Source organism: Mustela nigripes, chromosome 17 (genome assembly GCF_022355385.1).
Source record: "Mustela nigripes isolate SB6536 chromosome 17, MUSNIG.SB6536, whole genome shotgun sequence".
NCBI classification, from domain to species: domain Eukaryota; kingdom Metazoa; phylum Chordata; class Mammalia; order Carnivora; family Mustelidae; genus Mustela; species Mustela nigripes.
The window spans coordinates 10,642,476-10,650,009 of record NC_081573.1 but is presented as its reverse complement, the minus strand read 5'-3'; the positions used below and the strand labels follow the sequence as shown (position 1 = coordinate 10,650,009).

At 51.2% G+C, this 7,534-nt stretch overlaps 1 pseudogene; it reads right to left on the bottom strand.

Moving 5' to 3' along the window:
• Positions 1-2,763: 2,763 nt before the first annotated feature.
• Positions 2,764-7,534, bottom strand: part of LOC132005903 (vomeronasal type-1 receptor 4-like) — a 6,029-nt pseudogene continuing 1,258 nt past the window's right edge.

Sequence of the window (7,534 nt, the reverse complement as noted above, 5' to 3'; positions counted from 1 at the left end):
ACCTCACTCTGTACCTCGAGGAAATTAAAAAAAAAAAAAAAAAGAGCAAACTAAGTCCAAAGTACTTTGAGAGAGGGAAATCACAAATGTCAAAGCAGAAATAGTAAAACGGAAACCGGAAAAACGATAAAAAGCGTTGACGAGACCCAGAGCTGGCTTTTGGGAAAGAAGCTCTCGCTGCTCACCGCAAGCAGGAACCGAGGGGGACATTCGAGTCCGGCAGCCGCAGGCACTTCGCACTGCTCTCCCGGCCTCGCTGGGTCTCCTCCGCCGGCGGCTGAAGGAAGCCGAGGCCTGTTTTCACTCCCGCACCCGACGCAGCTTCACCCTCCTCCTCCCCGAAGCCCTCCTCCCAGCGCCGCCGTGTCTCGCACCTGCTCAGGCTTCCGCCCGCCCGCCCACACCTGCTCACACACCTGCCCGCCATCCTCGTCACCACACCCCTGCTTGTTCTGCGCCCCGGGTCGGCTCCCTTCCCCTCCACGGAGCTGGGCGAAGGGTCGCCTCCTGACCCGCTGGTGGACTCCCCTACACAGGGCTGACGCCGGGAGCGAACCCCGCGTCCTGCGGCCCCGCGTCACCTCCAGCAGCCGCAGGAAGGGACCCAGCAGGCTGGCGCTCGTCCGTCCGGATTAGAGGGACCCGCAAATGTCCTGCCCTCCGGGGCGCTGGGTTTTACTGAGCCGCAGTGAGCCCCACGGAGCCTTCCTTAGCCCCAACATCTGCCTGAGGCTCCCGCCCCGCACCGCCTCCTGTGGCCCCTGCGGCAGATCCCTCGCTGCGGCCTCACGCCCGCTTCTGCCCAGCCCGGGCGGAGTCGCGGGGCACGGAGGGAGGCGGGGGCGCACGTCCCGCCCGGTCCGCGCAGGTGCATGAGCGCACACCCGTTCCTGCCCCCGGGTTCGCCGCAAGCAGGAGGAAGCCCCTGCCCCGTGGTCCCCGCTGCGGAGCTGCGTGTGGGAAAGCGCCGGTCGGACGAGATGAGGTTGCAGGGACGGGGATCTCTGCCCGACCTCCCCGCGGAGGCGCCCTGCCAGGCCTGCCGGGGTCACGCTGACCCTCCACGAGGAGCGCGCCGGCCGCTCGGGGAGGAGCCAGTTTCTTCCCGGGAGCAAATCGCCATCATCGCCCGCAGGTGCGGCGGGTCAGCGCTGGCGGTTCCGGCGGAGACGGGGAGGGGTGCGGCGGGGCAGCCCCTGGCTGATCCCGTGGGGACCGCCAGGGGTGCGGCGGGAGAGCCGGTCGCGCTCCCCAGCCCCGGAGGCCAGCTCGGAATCGCGGCTGGGGTCCGGCGTCGAGGGGACACGGAAGGCGCACAGGGAGTCTCTGGGAGCGCGATGGCCACGTGCCCCCGGGCAGCTGCCGCGCCTGCGGCCTCTCGAGTGGATGGAATTTCCCGGGGGGGTCGGCTCGGTGGGTCGTGCGCCCGGGGTCCGGGATGGAGCCCCCGCGGGCGCCCTGCCGAGGGAGGACCCGGCTTCTCTCTCCCTCCACCCCCCATCCCTGCTCTCACTCAAACAAATTAATAAAACCTTTATAAGAGCCTAAGACGTGACCCCGGGGGCGCCGGGGCGGCTCAGTCAGCTCAGGTCCCGACCTCTTTCCGGTCGCGGGGTCGAACCGCCCCCCTCCCCGCCCTTCCGCCCAGCTCAGCAGGGAGCCCGCATCACCTTCCCTCTCGCCCCTTCCCCTCTTTCAGCCTCCGGAACTCTCCGGAGAGGTGTGACCAGACTCCCCTCTTGATTCGGGGTCACTTGCGCGGGTGAGGCATTCCCGGGCCTGCCCCGGGGGCTGAGGGCAAAGCCAAGGAGGAGACAGAACGTGCTCACAAGGGAACTCAGACTGCCGGCACCCGCCATCAACGGGAGTCTCTGAATGCCCACAGTGCCCCCCACCCCTGGCGCGACCATACACTCCGCATGAGTTTCCAACAGTCTTTTCAACAAGAAACTGCTTCTTGCTGTCTTTTGTTTACTATTGACTATGACCTCACTCCCCCCTACTGGGCTAGTTCTGTAACACTATACTTCACCCACAATGTTTTATTTCAGTTTGAACACTTATGACTTCAAAGAACACTGTTCAACATTTGCTCATTAAAATACAAATTTCAGGGACGTCTGGGTGTCTCAGTCAGTTAAACGGCTGCCTTTGGCTCAGGTCATGATCTCAGGGTCCTGGGATCGAGTCCCACATCCGGCTCCTTGCCCCAGTTTCTGTATTTTAGTGATAGACTAGAAAATCTGAGTGGCAAGTTTACAGATGGCAGCTACCAGCCCTCCTTGATGGTACTTCAGTTACCCAATCAATGAACTTCACAGAGGGTCAACCATGTAAAGAAAACCCACAATGTATAAAGGCAAATCAAACCACTGGGCAACAGTGATTTTCTGTGTCATTCTACTGCACATTAGAAAAATAGGAGTGAAATGCAGTAACAAAGTCAGGCAGAAAACACCTCTGCATCTGCCAGGTTTCTTACCTGCATCAGTGAAACGAAGCGTCCGTCCTCTCTGGGGAGTTTTTACCCATGTCGTACTGGATTCCGTGCCAAGTGCCAGGTATTCAGTGTGCCCAAGCCGAGATAAAATTTGCAGAAACACTTTCAATATTTCTGAAGAAAGGAGCCGTGTCTCAGCAGCTGCTCTGGTCAAGGGGGAAGACAGATTTCCTGAACAGTTTTTGTATGTCTGTTTCAAGGTCATCATTTGCGAGTTGACTTTGAGGTCCCCCAGGGGCAGCCCCAGTATCAGATTTACACTCTAAGATCACTGTGCAGGTTGTATAAAACGCTGGTGCCGAGGAGATGGTCCCAGGTACAGTGAGCACAGTGGTTAGCAGAGCTGTCTTTCTTCCGCACAGTTACAGGTGACTTCTAACAGCTTAAGGGCGGGGCCTAGGAGCCCCAGGGCTGCAAAGGATCAGCAAGAGGGGACTAAAAGTGGGGAAACCGCCAAAATACTAGACTAGAGGTCTGTATCAACCTCAGACGGAACTCTAAAAAGGCAGTGACATTAAAAACAAAACAAAACAATGAGGGCACAGATTGCACAGACCACTGGGTGTGGTGCATTAAACAATCTCGGAACACTGAAAAAATAAAATTAAAAAAAAAAATAGTACTCAGCTCGTAAAAGCTGACAAAGGTGGCCACCGGCAACAGGTTGGCAGGGGCGGCTCTGGTGTCCGGGGGCATTTGTGGGTGCCATCAGGGGCATGAATCCACCGCACTCTCTGGGTGCCTGTGTAGGGACAGACCAGGAGGCCGATACACATGGCGTCAGAGACAAGCCACAGGATGACCAAGCATGCACGGTGACTCGAGGATGAGCCGGACCCCTTCCCTTGAGTGTTGGCCCTGTTTCCCCATCGTGCGCACCCGTGACTTTCACGGGAACACAGCTGTTCTTTAAGACACTGAACATCCAGCAGATGCCACAGCCACGACCAGTGACCTTGGGGGCTTGTCTTCTGGGCGTTGTGCACACCACCTTTCCGGGGATGAGTGTGAAGAACAGAAAGGTGTTCAGGATGCAGGTGGAGCCCGTCATGGGGCTGCGAGCCATGCTGTGTATATGATATACAAATTTACATGCGAGACTGGACAGGCGCTTCTGCAGAACTACAGCCACCAACTTGCAGGGAATCCCGGCAGAGAGAAAAACCAAGAGACTGGCCACAGTCATGTAGGTGAGAATCGTGTGGGAAGGCCTCTGCCTGCGTCCATGTGAGACTGGAGAGAAGTTACGGAAGAAGAGGGTGACAGTGGCCCAAGCCCCAATGCCCACCTGGAAAAACAAGATGGTTTTCAGAGTCTCTTCCCCTGTGGTTCTTAGGACATTGCTCTGCAAAGACACGGTGAGCGCCTCAGAGTGGCCTGGAGTGCAGAGTGGACTGTTGGTGCCTCGTAGGTCTTTTCCCAGTTCTGGGACCTCCTAGGGATCCTGGGCCTTTTCTTCTCCTGAAAAGGGAGACATAGTCATATTCCACAGGAGACCTGACCTGGAGAACATGCCACAGACACCAATTCCACAATTTTACATTATTACTTTGTACTTGTGCTTACTTTAATTTTATTTTAGTTAAATTCAATTAATTAACATGGAGTGTATCATTCGTTTCAGAGGTAGGGGACAGTGATTCATCAGCTGCATAGAACACCCAGTGCTCATCGCATCCGGTGCGGTCCTTGATGCCTGTCCCCCGGTTACCCCATCCCCCCACCCCCTCCCCCACCCACCCTCAGTTTGTCTCTGGGATCTTAGAGTTTCTTGTGGTTGGTATTTATTATTACATTCTGACTCTTGACCAGGGTGTGAACTAACGTGAACTTAAGAACCATGCTTGTCGGGGCACCTGGGTGGCTCAGTAGGTTAAAGCCTCTGCCTTCAGCTCAGGTTGTGGTCCCAGGGTCCTAGGATCGAGCCCCACATCGGGCTCTCCACTTCTTGGGAAGCCTGCTTTCTCCTCTCTCTCTCTCTGCCTGCCTCTCTGCCTACTTGTGATCTCTCTCTGTTAAATAAGTAAATAAAATGTTAAAAAAAAAAAAAAAAGAGAGAGAACCATGCTTGTCTTGTGAGAAAATATGATTGACCCACGAAAAGTGTTAACATGCACTTAGTAAACAAGTAAGTGAAAGGAGGTGGGCATACTGTACCTCTCTTAGAATTTAGGATTATTCTGTCACCATAATTCATTAACCTAAAAGAAGAAAGGAGAAAATGCAAACTCATGTTCAAATGTATAAGATCATCTAACTCATTAAAATTGCAAGGAAATCACCCGTGAGCTTTTGAGAACGCTTAATAGTATTTATCAGAGCAACTGGTGATACACCTTCCGAAAAGTCAGCAGCCTTCTGATTATACAGCAGGACACTAAAAATGACCTCGGAGTGACCACGATGTGAATTTCACATCAACTATTGATCACAGTGGCCAAAACAAAGTTAATTCCCATATCCTGTCAGTAGTAGTAACAGTAACAGTAGAAACAATGATTATGGCACACAATATTTTTTCCCTGTTCTGATTATCTATCACTACCAGGGATATGAAAAAAAGGTATTACAGTGTCAAATGGGAAAAATGGATCACATATGTTCCACCAAACTACTTCTGAGACTGGAAGATTAAATATAATTCATCTCACTAACATTTTTTCTCTTTCCTTGATGCCTCACATACAGAGCAACACACACACACGCTACAAAACAAAGAAAAATGACCCCCAAATCTCCAGAGGAATACAGAGGCAATTGTGTCCTACTGCAGTCGGATTTCAGAAAGGAAAAAAAAAAAAATAGGGTCATTAAATCATAATATCATTACACCATTGACCATTTTTCTCTGTGAGCATCTCGGTATGTGTTTGTGTGTGTCAGTGGACCTTATTTATGTCAGGATTTTGAAGTTATGACCTGAATTCTACACATCAATTTTTTTTCTGGGCAAGAAACAAAACTGTTTAATATGCAGATGGCATAACCATCTATGTAGAAATTTTGAGGCATATGGAAAAAAAAACAGCTAGAACTAGTGAGTTTGGTGAAGTCAGGATATAGGTCAATATATAAAAATCAATTACATTTTTTTTATGTTCAGTTAACCACCTGTAGTACAAAATGAGTCCTTGAAGCAATGTTCCACGATTCATTAGTTCAGTATAACACCCTGTGCTCATCACAGCGCGTGCCCTCCCCAATGCCCATCACCTGGTTACCCCCTCCCCCTACCCTTCTGAAACCCCATTTGTTTCCCTGAGTCCAGAGCTTCTCTGATTTCCCCCTCTTCCCCCTATGATTTCCCTCTCTTTCCCTATGACCCTCCATGCTATTGCTTATGTTTTGCGTATGAGTGACGCCGTATGATCATTGTCTTTCTCTGCCTGCCTTACCTCACTTAACAAAATCCCCTCCAGTCCCGTCCACGTCAATGCAGATGGTGGGTATCCATCCTTCCTGATGGCTGAGGAACATTCCTTTGTACATATGGACCACATCTTCTTTATCCATTCGTCTCCTGAAGGACATCTCAGCTCTTTCCAGTTTGGCTATTCTGGACATTGCTGCTATGAACATTGGGGTGTATGTGCCCCCTTCAGATCACTACATTTGTATCTTTAGGGTAAATACCCAGTAGTGCAATTGTTGGGTCATAGGGTAACTCTATTTTCAACTTTTTGAGGAACCTCCATGCTGTTTTCCAGAGTGGCTGCACCAGCTTGCATTCCCACCAACAGTGTAGGAGGGTTCCACTTTCTCTGCATCTTCACCAGCATCTGTCATTTCCTGACTTGTTAATTTTAGCCATTCTGACTAGGATGAGGTGGGATCTCACTGTGGTTGTGATTTGTATTTCCCTGATGTCAAGTGACGCTGAACACTTCTTTGTGTGTCGTGTGCCTCATATGCCTCAGAAATTTCTACATAGATGGTCATGCCATCTGCATATTAAACAGTTTTGTTTCTTGCCCAGAAAAAAAATTGATGTGTAGAATTCAGGTCATAACTTCAAAATCCTGTTGGCCATTTGGATGTCTTTTTCGGACAGATATCTGCTCATTATGGTGTAATTTTTGTTTTAGGTGACATCCAGGTAATGAGGGATTTTTGTTTGGAGAATAAAAATCCGGGGCAGGGGGCGGGGAAGAAACATGAAAAAGAGACCAGATTGACTTTAAAATTTAAACTTAATCATTGAAAGATTAAGTGAATAAATCAAGTGTCAATGATTAGGTCAAGGCGCAAGCCATTAACTTGGCTTGTACTCCATTCAGCTGCAGCTATGTGCCTGACACTCTATTTCAGGTTGGCAATGAAGCCATGGGCCCAGCTTTCCCAAGCAGATGTCTCAACACGGCCAGCAAAGAACAGCACAGCTCTGCAGAGCCCCATTCTGGGAGGGTGTGCTGACAGCCCCAGGCGGAGGAATGATCGTCATGGGACCACAGGAAGGCTCTGATAGGAAGGAACAGTCAGGGGGCCATGCCTTCCTTGGAGTTTCGCCAGATCAAACATAATTAAAGTATCTCCAGGCAGAAGGAAGAGTGGCACATTATATACCTTAGAGTTTAAACCGTAGTAATTTGAAATAGCCTTGTGAAGACTGGATCATCAGGATGGCCCCAGGCCCCAGCCAACATAAAGGTTTGCAAAAACAGAGCGGTCCTGGTATCTGAGGAGTCCTGGACCTCTGGAGGGGGTTTGAGAGAGCAGGATGGAGGCAGGAATTCTGCATCAGAACAGGGAAGCACAAGGGGGCCACCTGGGGGACGGCTGGGAGTGGACTCAAATCAGGTGTTAAGAGTCACTTCATGTACCAGACGTTGTTAGACGTGCCAGCGCTGTCACTCACAAAGCAGATCCTGTCCAGGCTCTTTTTTTTTTTTTTTTTAAAGATTTTATTTATTTATTTGACAGAGAGAGATCACAAGTAGACAGAGAGGCAGGTAGAGAGAGAGAGAGGGAAGCAGGCTCCCTGCTGAGCAGAGAGCCCAATGTGGGACTTGATCCCAGGGTCCTGGGATCAAGTCC